The 13,760-nt window shown below is 39.4% G+C and overlaps 1 protein-coding gene across 2 annotated transcripts in view; it reads left to right on the top strand.

Moving 5' to 3' along the window:
* Positions 1–5,938: 5,938 nt before the first annotated feature.
* Positions 5,939–13,760, top strand: part of LOC109919449 (abhydrolase domain containing 2, acylglycerol lipase) — an 84,267-nt gene continuing 76,445 nt past the window's right edge. The window contains exon 1 of one of the 2 annotated variants that reach the window (XM_048615873.1): positions 5,939–6,028. The gene's annotated coding sequence lies outside the window, so the exon portion shown is untranslated. Of the gene's footprint in view, positions 6,071–13,760 lie in introns of both variants that reach the window. The other variant, XM_048615874.1, reaches the window with a different exon arrangement.

Raw genomic sequence — 13,760 nt, 5'->3', positions numbered from 1 at the left:
TCGTCCTCATCTCAGTCCTAAATTGCACCTCCCTTACTTTTAAATTGCGTCCCCTGTTTCTCGACTCCCAACCAGTGGAAACATCTTACCTGCATCTACCCATCTACACCTTTAAGTAGTTTGTAGCTTTCATTAAAATCATCTTCTATTCTTTGAAACCTCAGAGAATACAGGCTCAGTTTTCCTAATCTCCCTTCATTGGAGACTCCTGCCAACCCAAATATCTGGTGGATATTTGCAGAACTTCCTCTGCTGCAATAATACGTTGCCTGAGATAAGGAACCAAAACTCCACTCAGGTGTGTTGTAACCAAGCCCCTATAGAACTGAAGCAGGGTTTTACCATGTCTGGACTCAAATCCTATGGAAAGAGTCTAGCTGTTCAACTCCTTCACTTTGGTATAACCAATCAATTCTGCAGACTTTATCTCTTGTCAATCATTTTTCGCCAGCCTGTTTGCACATTTGTTGTATTGGACAGATTAAATGACTCATCTCCTTGGGTCTGAAAACCAGATATTCAGGCCCAAAGATAGAGAGACAACCAATGCACTACAAGAGCCCTTTTTAGAGCCAGTAAGGCTCTGGAGTTAAAAGTTGCCAGACAGGAGAAGGAAAGGAAGAGAAGTAAACTTTTGGAAGCTAAGAATTGGGTTTGGTTTGAAAAAGATGAAATGATTACCTAAGGGACAGTGTAAAATATACCTGTGAAGTAAGTTTCTTGATTGCATTAAAAGTGAAAGAGGAAAGTTTAAAGTCAGCTTTCCTGTTCCTCTGATGCTGCCTGGCCTGCTGTGTTCCTCCAGCTCCACACTGTGTTATCTCAGACTCCAGCATCGGCAGTTCTTACTATCTCTAACTTTAAATTATAACTTGCCTACATAATAATTATAAAATTAGGTAATTATTAAAAATAGAGTTACACCTCACACAACTTGGCATAACATTTTCAAGGCATTTTACAATGAGGCTAAAATCTTGAGAGTCAAAGTTCTCATCAGTTCAATTATTTTAATTGTAGTCTTGAGGGCCTCAGTAGTTAAAAAAGTGCTAAATCATTGATTTAAATGTCTAGATTTTTGAGTTTAACTGTGCAGATATAGACAGAGGCCGCATCAGAGGTGTTTTGACAATGAAGATTAATAGTCTTGCAGTCATTATTATTACCGTGTCCAGACCAATATGTTTTGCCCTCGTTTTCACTGAAGTGTTGGGTGTCAAGATTGTTGTAGCCCATGAGGTAGATATAGCAAAGTGGCTATTTATTTAAAACCAGACGATAGAAGTTGCCCAAATTTCCAGATATTTCCAGGTCAAGAAAATAGAAGTAAAATAACATTGGATTGTCCCATAATTTTGAAAAATTCGGTATGTGGAAATGAAAATTATGCCAAAAGATTTGAAAGTGAAAAACACAACAACCTCTCAGTGAAAACTGATAAAAATAGGCCAGGAAATTATATATCATTCAGTCTCACTTCAGTGGCTGAGAAACTACTGAAATTTATAAAAGATGTCAAATTACCAAGTACTTTGTGAATCAAGTTAATTAGTGGCATTCAGGTTGAATTTCCACAAGGCTGGTCATGCTTGACTGAATATAAATCTTTGATGAAATAACAGGAATGATAGATAAAAGAGTTGGAGTGCATATGGTTTATATAGATCTTCAAAAGACATTTAAGAAGTTACCAATTTAAAGAGTTGTGTCAAAATAATGAGTCATTGACTTAAGGGGATTGGAGCCATATGAATGCAGAAATTATGGAAGGCAGAAAGCAAAGGGTAGACATGTTAGCAAGTTTATTGAACTTAGAAGACAAGTCAAGTCAAGATTGGGCTTCTTTTTATTTACTATATAAGTTACTATGCTACATTTACAGGTAAATGAGGGAGTCAGCTGAGTTGGCTGAATGGCTGGTTTGCATTGCAGAGACAACAACAGCACAGGTACAATTCCTTCACCAGCTGAGATTACCATGAAAGTTCTGCCTTCTCAATCTTACCCTTTGCCTGAGGTATGGTGACCCTCAGGGTAAACTCACCACCAGTCGTCTCTCTAATGACAGCACGGTCCTCTGGACTTTGTGGCTACTACAGGTGATCACTTACAAATTGAGGGGATTAAGTTTGTGAATAACACCAACTATTGTAAATGGCAATATCAATGAGGTTTATGAAAAAAGTCAGGATAAATTAGACAATTTAGCAGGCCAGACAGTCTGGTTACAGGTACATTTCAATGTGAAGCAATACTTCTGGAAGAAAGCTTAGAGAAATGACATACAAATTAAATTAAAAGATTTTAAATGAATTTGAGAAAATGGACATTGATGGATTAAAATACAGATCGATAAAATTGCAAGCAGCTGAAGCCATCAATATGGAAAGCATTGATTTAGTATCTAGATGCAAGGAATATAGACACAAGTAGACAATTTAAAACTTATGCAGAACACATTTAGGTTCCAATTGAAGTGCCTTGCGTATAATTGTAGACCCTCTATTAGGGAAAAGATTTAAAATCAATGGAACAGTGTGATGCATTTTTAAAAGACAGGAGGGAGATACAAATTTGAGAAGGATGGGATTTTCTCACTAAATCTGAGAAGGATAAAAGATGAACTGACAGACTTTCAAGAGGGTGAAATAACATGTTACGCGAAGCAACGACTAAATGGTTAGTATGACAAAACAAGATGGAATAAATTAGGATAATCAGACTTTCAAAAATTAAAGGGGATAATGAAGAGGTATGTTATAATTTTAAGTTTAAATATCTTAACTAAAATAATTTGAAGACTCAGGGATTTTAGTCCCTCCCCTATGAGTTCTGAACACCCTGCTCATGAAAGTTAGCTCACAATTTAAGATATTTATCTTTATGAAAGCAGTATGTGGGATTGTAACAATAGCATCTTCTTGTGATCAGATTTAGTCACAACTGTCTTTTGCACATTTGTGCCTTCAGTACCTCCAAAAGGAAGACTGAACAAATTATAAATGACATTATTCCACAGCTAAGTTAAATGTATAGTGATGGCAATATGATCAGAATAGCTTAGTTGAAATGACACCATGTGTATTCATATAAATATACCAAATAAAGAACATTCAGCATCTTTCTTTGGTAGGTTCTGGTACACTCCTGCCAATGAAATGTTTTTCCATACTTTCCCTATCGAAACCTCAGCAACTAATAAATGTTACAGAGCAGAGGAGGTCCATCTGGCCGATTGCATCTGCACCACCAATTCAAATGTGTATTATTAACTGGTACCAATCTCCTGCTTTCGCCATATTTTTTGCACATTATTTGCATCCAAATAATCACCCAAAGCACTTTTGAACTTGCCTCCCACACACTTTCAGGCAGTGCATTTTACATCCTAACAATTTACTATGTGAAAAAGATTTTTCTTGCATCATATTTGCTCTTTTTGCAAATCATTTAAAATTTACGTCCTCTGGCTCTTGTTCAGCAGGAACAATTTTTCATTATTCATTCTATCAAGATCATCCATGATTTTGGAAATCTCCTTCATATCCCTATACAGCTTTCTTTTCTCCAAAGGCTACAGTTCCAACTTCTTCAATCCATTCTCATTACTGAAGTTCTTCATTCCTGGAACCATTCTTGTAAATCATTTCTGCGCGCTCTCCAATATGGAACATAGATATTCATGCCACAACACTTTGTCAGGACTGGGGGGAGTCCAGAAATAAATAGAGGGAGGGGTTGGGGCTGGTGAACGGTAGATGGGATGGTGATAGGTGGATGCGGGTAAGGCGTTATAGTAATTTGCCAGTGGGAAGGGTAGAGCGTATAGGTGAGTAGAAAGATGGACAGGTTAGGACAAGTCAGGGAGGCAGACATGGGATAAGGCTGGGGGAGGAGGAATTTTGAAGCTGGTGAAGTCAATATTCAGGCCCTTGGGCTGCAAGCTCCTAAGATGAAATATCAGATGTTGTTCCTCCAGGTTATGTTTGGCCTCACTCTGACAGTGGAGAAGGCCAAGGATGGACATGTTGCCAAAGGAGTGGGATAGGGAATTAAAATGGATGAAAGTCGTGTTGTTTGGTGTATGCAGAGCACAGATGGTCCACAAACTAGTCCCTAGTCTGCATTTGGTATCCCCGGTATGGAGGAGACCACTTCAGGAGCAACAGATGCAATAAATCAGGTTGGCTGAGCTGCAGGTGACTCTCTGCCAGATCAACCCTTCCCACTGACCAATCACTATAACACCTTACCTGCATCCACCTATCACCACCTCACTTACCGTTCCCAAGCCCCACCTCCTCACCCTGTTTATTTCTGGGCTCTCCTCCCCCTCCCCCTCCCCAGTCCTGATGAAGGACTTCGGCCTGAAACATTGACTTTCCTGTTCCTCTGATGCTCTGTTGGTCCAGCTCCACATTTATTGACCCTGGCTTCCAGCATCTGCAGTCCCTACTGTCTCACAGATATTCATGCCTTCTATAATGTGGTGCCCAAACTGTACACAGTTCCACATCACCTCTTTGCTCTTTTACTCTGCGCCCCATTCATAAAGCTGAGGATATTGTGTGCCTGAGATAACAAGGTGTAGAGCTGAATGAACACAGCAGGCCAAGCAGCATCATAGGAGCAGGAAGGCTGACGTTTCGGGCCTAGACCCTTCATCAGAACATTATCTGGGTCTCTGGATTAACAGTCCAGCGATAATACCACTAGCTTTCCTGCTCCTATGATGCTGCTTGGCCTGCTGTGTTCATCCAGCTCTACACTTTGTTATCTCAGATTTTCCAGCATCTGCAGTTCCTACTATCTCTGATATTGTATGCCTTGTTAACTAATCTCTTCACTTGTCCTGCCACGTTCAATGACCTTTGCATACTTACATCCAAGGTTCCTGAACTCCTGCATACCCTGTAAACGTTTAACAACGTTAAACAATATTTTAAAATCTTCCAGACATCCCCTGCTTTGAGGGCAAGAGTCCTATTTTCTTTCTCCAAATAACTGAAATCCTTAATCTCAGGCACTATTCTAATAAATGCACTCTGCACCCTCTACAATCTCTTGCCATTTTTTACAGCATGATGCCCAAGCCTGGACAAAAGGTTGGCCTAACCAATCACACAGTGTCCCTCACTATACATGAGACATTATGGGACTGCTGGACACCACTTGGACTGAATTGTGGATAAAAGGAACAATATTACAATTTGAACACAATGTAGGAGTAAATTATTGCAGATGCTGGAATCTGTACTGACAACAAAATATGATGGAGATCACAGTGGGAGCAAATTACTGCAGATGCTGGAATCTGTACTGAAAACAACAAATGCTGGGGCTCACAGCGTGTCAGACAGCATCCATGGAGACAGAGGAAGCCAACATTTCGAGTCCAGGTGACTCTTCACAGCATCAGACTCTTCAGAGCTGTGACCTGCAGCATTTTTTGTAGTAATTACAATTTGAGTATTTGGAATTCATTATGTCCTTTTAAAGGATTGAGCAATTATGATTTCAGTAATTGTTTTTCTGATTAAGGATCAATCATTCAAATTGCTAAATTAAAACTATTACCGTATAATGGAGGATGCAAGAACACACAAAGATTCAAGGTGCGTGTCGTCAGGTTGAAGGCTGCCAGGTACCTGACGTGTCATTGGTAGACCACGCTGTCAATCATTCTGATGCCTGGTAACGGTCATGGCGACGGTGGGGCCAATGGAGAAACGTGATAGGCGGGACCTACGCTTGTGACGGCAGACGTATGGAGGCGACACGCATAAAACGCGGCGGGAGGGATGATGGATGTGGATGATACCCAATAGAGAGCGCAGTTTGGATTGATCGACATACATAGATCCCAATGGTCAGCAGGTGATTGCGTGATCGATGGGCGGGGCCGGATTGGGCGAGGCGGGAGCCGCGGGGCGCTGGCCAGTGACTGCGGTCGGGGGGCGGGATTTAACCGTTGCCGTGAGGGGAAGGTGCAGTTGGTGGTACTGCCCGATGTTCGGTGTCGCTGGAGGTGAGGAAAATAATGGAACGTGTGTGGAGAAGGAAGGGGGAGGTGAGGGACTGGGGGACTTGCGTTATGGTGGGTTTGGGGAGTGCTTCCTGTCTCGGTGGAGGAGGTGGTGGGACTGCCGGGCAGGGATGGAGCGGCCTGTGGGTTGTGAGGAGGAGGAGGAAGTGCCGCTTCTTTACCCCGCAGCTACCTCCTGTAGGCTCCCCGCCCCCACCACAACTTTACAAAATAGCAACAGTATGAATTAGAAGAAAGAATTGGCCTAGAACTCATAATGTGTCTTTTCATGTCATCTCTGGAATCTTTAATGTATTTTTGTTAAGGATGTAATGTTTTTGTCCTATGATTATTTGGTCAAAAGTCATTCTCTTCGTGTGTTTTGCCAAAGTATAACTAGATGTTTTCCTTGTGACCTTTGTGCCGGTGGATCGCCATCGGTGCTGATTCTGTATGATGAAGGGCTGGAATCCAGGTTTTTACCCCATTTTTGATTTGCGCCTGACTGTGAACCCAAAATTTATTGCTGCCTGTCCAAGTCAGCAGGTGGGTGGTGGCGACATGTCGAGTTTTTGAGTCGGGGGGGAAACCCGATCTTAGTACTTCTTCGGTTTTTCACGTTGCCTGCTCCTCTACAACCACACTGCTGCGGTACGCACCTTTATGGGGAAGTTGTCTCTTAACTGCGGAAATGTTTTGAAGTTAATCTGACCATTTTGTAGTTGCTCGTAAAAATTCTGGTTCCAGGTCTGTAGAACGTGGCGAAAATTGGTTGATACTTTAGTAAAAGAATGTTTTCCGTCTTGTCACGTGGTAATTGGGATTGCTATGGCTATTCGGGATATTCTTTTGAACACCAAAGTTATTGAAGTTGTGGTGAGAATATTACCCTTAATTCCAGGATATTTCATATTACGTTGTGGGTGCTCCATTTGTAACATCGAAATTTTACAAACCAAAGTTAATTATGTCTTGCTAGTGCCACAGTCTACTTTGCCACAGTGGGATTAATAGGTTTCAGAAATTAACTTTGTGTCAAATGTTTTGTTAATGCAATTGAGTTATTGTTTTAACCCAATGGAAGCTCAAATGGTATCATTTCATCTAAACCCATGTGTCCTAACCTGGAACTTGCTTCACTGCGTGTCTTTCATTTTAATGCATACAAACTAAAATGCTTCCATAAATGAAGGAAATACAGTAAAAATGTTACTGTTAATGCTGTTAAAAGCACTGAAATGAAAGGTTTCCCTTCAATGTGATACATAGTTAAAATCGCATCGAAGAGTTCCTTACCTTTCCCTTCCCCTCTAATTTAAACTGTAGTGATTTTTTTTGATATTTCCCAGCTGTTGCCTCAGGAACACTTTCACTGAAAATTGTCTTGTAAGAGAGGGTATGAGATGTGGATGGCAAGCAAATATCCTGCTGCTGCAGCTTAGCAGTTTGTCATTTGTGTGTTATGTAACAGTATCCTGTACTTGTTTAAATGTTTTTTTTTCTGTTTTGCATTTTTAAAACAAGTAGGTCATGGGAGGGAGTGAAAAATTTAAAAATTGAAAAGAAAAATTGTTTCAAAAATTTTCAAGTTTCTTACCCAGAAACCAAAGAATAAATTGCATTGCCATCATCTACTCTACCAACTTGCATCGCATTTCTGAAACGTCTGTCATATCTTCTGCTTTGCTGTGAATGATGATGCATAAAATACACCTGATGGACATATAGCACAGATTTAATCAAGGAAGTTAAATGTATTTTGAAATGACGATGCTTCATATACAATCCCATAAACAATGATCAGATGTAAACTCTATAGTCATGCCATGTTCACTGGTAAATGATGGTGAACAATTAAACAGCTACTTTTGAGGAGGAGGCTCCATGATATCCCCATCAAGAATGATGGGGGAGCTCAGCACTTCAGTGCAAAAGTCAAGGCTGATGCATTTATGTCCATCTTCAGCCAGAAGTGCCAAATGAATGATATATCTCGGACTCTGCCTGAGGTCTCCAGCATCACAGCTGCCAGTCTTCAACCAATTTGATTCACTCCACCAAGAAACACATGAAAACGTTGGGTATTCCAAAAGCCCTGACAACATTCTGCAATGGTGCTATAGACCTGTGCTCCAGAACTAGCTATACGCCTGGTCAAGCTGTTCCAGTACGACTACAACATTGCCATCTATCAACAAAGTGGAAAATTGTCTAGGTATGTTCTGTGGAGTAAAAGCAGGATAATTCCAACTCAACCAGTTACTACCCACGTTAATCTTTGCTCGATCATTAGCAAGGTGACATACTATCAGCAGCATTTGCAAATAAATAACTTGTATATTAATGCAGTTTCGGTTCTGCTAGGGCCATTCAACTTGCGACCTCATTATTGTTTTGGTCCAAACATGGATAAAAGAACTGAACTCCAGAGATGAGGTGAGAGTGACTGTTGATGTAACAGGCATTCAACCAAGAATGGACGTCTAGCAAAACTGGAGGTAATGGGAATCGGTGGGAAAACTCTTTGCTCCAGTTGGAGTCATACCTAGCACAAAGGAAGATGATGGATATTGGAAGTCAGTCATCTCTAGGACATCACTGCAGCAGATCCTCTGATATCCTAGGCCCAACCTCATCTTCAACCTCTTCATTGATGAATCCTCACCCCTTCCGTCATAAGGTCAGAAATGGGAGAATGTTTGTTTGCACCAATGGTCAGCATCGTTGACATCATCTCATACTGAAGTTTTGTGTTCTTATGCAATAAAAGGCTGATAAGTAGCAGGTAACATTTCTGCTTCACAAGTACCAGGAATTTTGTTTTATTCATTCACAGGATGAGTGTGTCGCTGGCTAGGCAGCATTTATTGCCCATCCCTAATTGCCCAGAGGGGACCACATTGCTGTGGGTCTGGAGTCACATGTAGACCAGACTAGGTAAACATGGCAATTTCCTTCCCTAAAGGACATGAGTGAACCAGATGGGTTTTTCAAACCATCGACAATGGATTCATGGTCATCATTAGACTCTTAATTCCAGATATTTATGGAATTCAAATTCCACCGTCTGCCGTGGTGGGATTCCAACCCAGGTTCCCAGAACATTATCTGCGTCCCTGGATTAACAGTCCAGCAATAATACCAGTAGGCCATTGTCTCCCCAACATTGAATTATCATTCCCAACAAGAAAGAATGTAACTATCACTACCCACTATCAACATCTTGGGAGATTCCATTGACCAGACACTGAACTGGGCTAGCTATGTACATACTGCAAATGTAAAATCAGGTCAGAGTCTCGGGATTTTGTGGTGATAATTCACTCGTTATCTGCTCAATGCATGTCCACCATCTGCAGGCACAAGACAGAAGTGGGATTGGAGATCTCCAGTTGCCTAGTTGAGAACTGCTCAAACAACTTTAAAGAAGTTTGCCACCATGCAAGATAAAAGGCCCACTTGATTGGCACCCTATTACCACCATCAGCGTTCACTTGATTTACTACCAATACACAGTGGCATTAGTGTGTTCCATCTACAAGATGTATCACTCTAACTCATCAAGGCTTCTTCAACATCTTCCAAACCAAGTTCAAGAGCAACAGATACCTGGGAACACCATCGCCTTCAAGTGCACCTTTTTAAATACCACACCGTCCTGACTTGGATCCATTTCGCTGTACTTTTGCCATCGTTGGGTCAGAATTCTGGAACTCCCTAAGCACTGTGGTGACCTATTCACAGAAGACTGCAATAGTTCAAGGTGGCTCGTCGCCACTTATTCCAGGGTAATTGGGGATGTTCAGTAAGTGCTAGCCTAGCTAGCAATGCACATTTCCCGTAAATGGAAAAGCAATTTCTTGACTAGCTTAACTTTTGAAGTATTGTGGAAAAATTGTTTCATTCCAACTTTTACAGAAATCACTCTAGGTATTTCAACAAAAGAGGTCATTGAAAGAACACAAGATTTTTAATAACATTGCTTCTTTGAAATTACATGTTTTGGCAATATCTGATCTGCTGTATACTCTGCTGGGCTATTTAAATTGAGACTGGATGGTGCCTGGAATTAGTTAGGCAAGAGGTCTATGAGGAATGGCTGCTACCAGTGTTCAGAGTGAAACCTATTTGTTCACCTGACAGGGATCGAAGTGTACTCAGGAAATACAAAGCAGACAAAGGAACTTGTCAGAAAATCCTCCAGAGATATATGCTTTAGAGTTATTCTTGCAGGCAAAAGGGATAATGGCCAGGAAGTAGGTGTCAGGAAGTTTTGTTTTAAATGAACCTCTGTAGAGAGAAAAATATCTTTTTTTCCTCTTTACCTGATGCATGTATTTTGGCGTTATTTAAAGTGATAAACATTTATACTTCGATATTGCCAACTGTGTATGCAAGCCAACCATTGCATTTTCATTGAAATAAATTTTTGTTTTGGTAATCCAGTAATTGTGTTAATCAAAGAAACCTGGTTGATAGTTTAGTTTATTTGTTATTTGAAACCTGATGTAGAAAAGATATTTACTTGGCCATTTTGGTCACTGGGAAAAGTTATTTTTTTGTTTTGAATTATGGCCTGTGGAATACCGAGAGGAGAGTAATAATGCACTTCCCCAGCCTAAGCATCAGTTGTAACAATTAATGGATTTGAAATAAGTTAAGGTGCACTTAGCACATTAGATTTAGTATTTTCCAAGAAAACTTTACATGTATTAATCTTTATCCCGAAAGAGATTTCTGAAGCGTGTAGAAATCTTTTGCCTATGTTTGCTCTTAGTCTGCACCCCCTCCCAAACAGCTGACTCCATATTGTCTTAATGGAGTATTTAACCAAAAATCTGTATCTATCTTTGTAATTTCATTTTAGTTGTCAACTAGATCTTTTTATGGCGTAAGTAACACTATGCCATTTGATAATGCTAATGTCTGATCGACATGCCTATTATTTGTGGGGGTAAGGTGGATTTTAAAACATAATCTCTAGTTTGGCCTGAGACTGTTTATTTGAAGTTTTGACTTGCATACACCCACATTTTAAAGGTTGGTCCTGTATATATCAATGTGGAAGTGAAATCATCAGTTGATATTGTCAAATGAAATTGGAAATTGGATGTCAGCTGTGAAATTACTCAAAGGTATATGTTGTAAATCGTGTATGGTTTTTTTAGTGCATAACTCCTGTATCCTTTGGTTTCTTTGTATGACAAGTAATGATACTGAGATGTATTGTACGTACATTGATACCTGAGAGAGACTTCAGGGCAGTAAACCACTAGGTTACATTTAATTTAGAGCATTTGAATAGACGATTCACTCCAGCTGGTTTGTGCTGATGCATATGTTCCACACAAACCCTTCTATCTCATTCACCAAGCTCTTGCATCAGTTTTTTTTCCGTTGGTGTCTGAGGTTTACATGGTTTCAGCTTAAATCCATCTGTGCTGTTTTTCAGAACAACTGAATGTTTAATGTTTTTCAATCCTTGGAATAAAATGTTTTTTAAATTTGGAAATCATTATTTGATTTATTGGTGAGTGTCTTTGTCTTGTGTAATGTGGAAGTATCTTTATAATGTCTAGTCTATTGAACCTCTTCATGATTTTAAAGACCTCTATTGGGTACGTACTTGACAAATTATAAATATTCAATAATACTTGCAGTTACTGTATAATGCTTTTCAGTTCTAGCCTATAATTGATACTGAAAAACAAATGCAAGGGTGAATTAATGGGCTAGAGCAAGTTGAAGTCACATAGAACACCAAATGCACTGTTTTTATATGTAGAAATAGCCTCAGTTCATATAAACTGAATTTACCATTTTGTTTTGGTTGCTGACAGATTATGTAGAATTGAGTCAAAATAGATTTTTTTTAAAAATGAATTTAAGTATGAAAATAGAACCTCTGCTTATCTAAGGCTCAGTTTGATATTTTAAGAACATGGTGTATAAAATTGAATTTATAAACTGTTTTACATGCTTCCTAAACCTTTTTTGTTTTTGCTTAGGACCACGTTAAATTAATATTCTAACATAGATAATAAAGCACGAACACAATTTCCTAATAATAACAGACATCTGATTAGCATTCATCCACCACAGCCTTTTCAAATCTCCAGGCCTGAGAAATTCAAAAGAAACATTTCTTCACTGTTTTGTGAACACGAATGGGTTTCAGCTGGATGGGTTTGCGTGTCAGATGTGACCCACAAGACACTTGGACAACCCAGCTATGAAGGGCTTCTCTTTTGAAGCTTGTGACAGAGTTCTAAGGAACTTTTATCCTTCTGAACGTTTTATTCCTTTTCCCATGCATTTTTCCTGTTGTTCCTGGGAACCCTGTCTCTGGGCTAGTGTGAAGGATCCTCATATCAAATAACTGTGCGGGTGGAGAGAAGAAACTTGTAGGAGTCGACACATTCCAACTTGAAAGGATTGAGGTGATTGCAGTTTATAAATGAATATGGGTCGAGATGACTTGCAGGAATGGGCGTTGACAATAAGATGGGCCGGCAGTGATGGCTAATACTACTTTATGTTGCTGTGTTCTAATCTGTGTGGGAGGGCAGATTTGACCTGCACTAACATTCTTCAGTTACTTTCTGAAACTGTCTATGAAAAGCAAAACAATTTTCTAAGAGTAGCTCTTCCCACGGGAAGATACTTGGTTTCTGCTTGCCACCTCCCATACATGGCAAATAATTTTCAGATATTTTGTATGCCAAGAACCTGGAGTTTGTATCTCCTAACATATGGTGTCAGTTGAGTTTTAATCTCTAATTTTGGATAATAACACTCATCAGGTATGTGTGGTACAGTGTATTATTTAGTGTATTTAAAGACACTTTTGAAATATCCTGTTTAGTCTCGCAACTGTGAGCTCATTTGTGTAAGGGATTTTCTGCAACTTGACAAAACTCAAGTCTTTTTGACTCTAGCAATCCAATAGTTTGCTAAATAGTACATTGAAATTATAGATAAGAATGACAGGTGGCCTCGTGAGGACAATCACAAATTGAAATCATTCTTCATGTATCAATTTTGAATCTAGTTGATAAACAATTACTATTTTTCTTTATTGGTCTTTCTGAGGATGTGTTTATGAATTGAAGAAACCATCATAGTTGCAAAGTAGAATTAGAAAGGATCAAGTAATTATTTCTTTCCAACTATAGTTTTCTTTATAGGTATTTTTCAGATTAAGAATTAGGCAGGACAAAAACTAAATGGACATTCTTAAAGGGTGGAAGGACAGAGACCTGGTAGCTTACACTTTAAAGGCAGCGACAAGTTGATAAGGCTGCATGTCTTATTTGAGAAAATATATGACACATAGAAATAGCAAGTAGAGGCATAGTACACAAAAATGTCAACGGCTTCTGAAGGATGCCAGATGGGAAACTTGACTTTCTTTGCTACAAGGAAATCAATTCTAGCTTCTCCAAGTAACAGTAAAGAGGAGATTTGGAAACCGGTATTCCTAAGCTTTTGATCAGAATAAACAAGGTGGAACCCTTTTCATTGACAGGATAGTAAATAACAAGAGAACATAATTTTAAGACCAAGGCAAAAACCAACTAAGATGAGAACTTTTTTATTCAGTAAGTTGCAAATATATTACTGGAACGAATGCTGAAAACTGATACAGTAGAAACTTTTTGAAGGAAATATCATGTATATATTTACAAGGAACCATTTGCAGGGCAGTTAGACTAAGTGACTAGCTCTTTCACAA

The sequence above is a fragment of the Rhincodon typus genome, chromosome 33 (assembly GCF_021869965.1).
Source record: "Rhincodon typus isolate 14 chromosome 33, sRhiTyp1.1, whole genome shotgun sequence".
Taxonomy (NCBI): Eukaryota; Metazoa; Chordata; class Chondrichthyes; order Orectolobiformes; family Rhincodontidae; genus Rhincodon; species Rhincodon typus.
The sequence above is the reverse complement of the archived record's forward strand: the minus strand, read 5'-3'. Positions and strand labels throughout refer to the sequence as shown.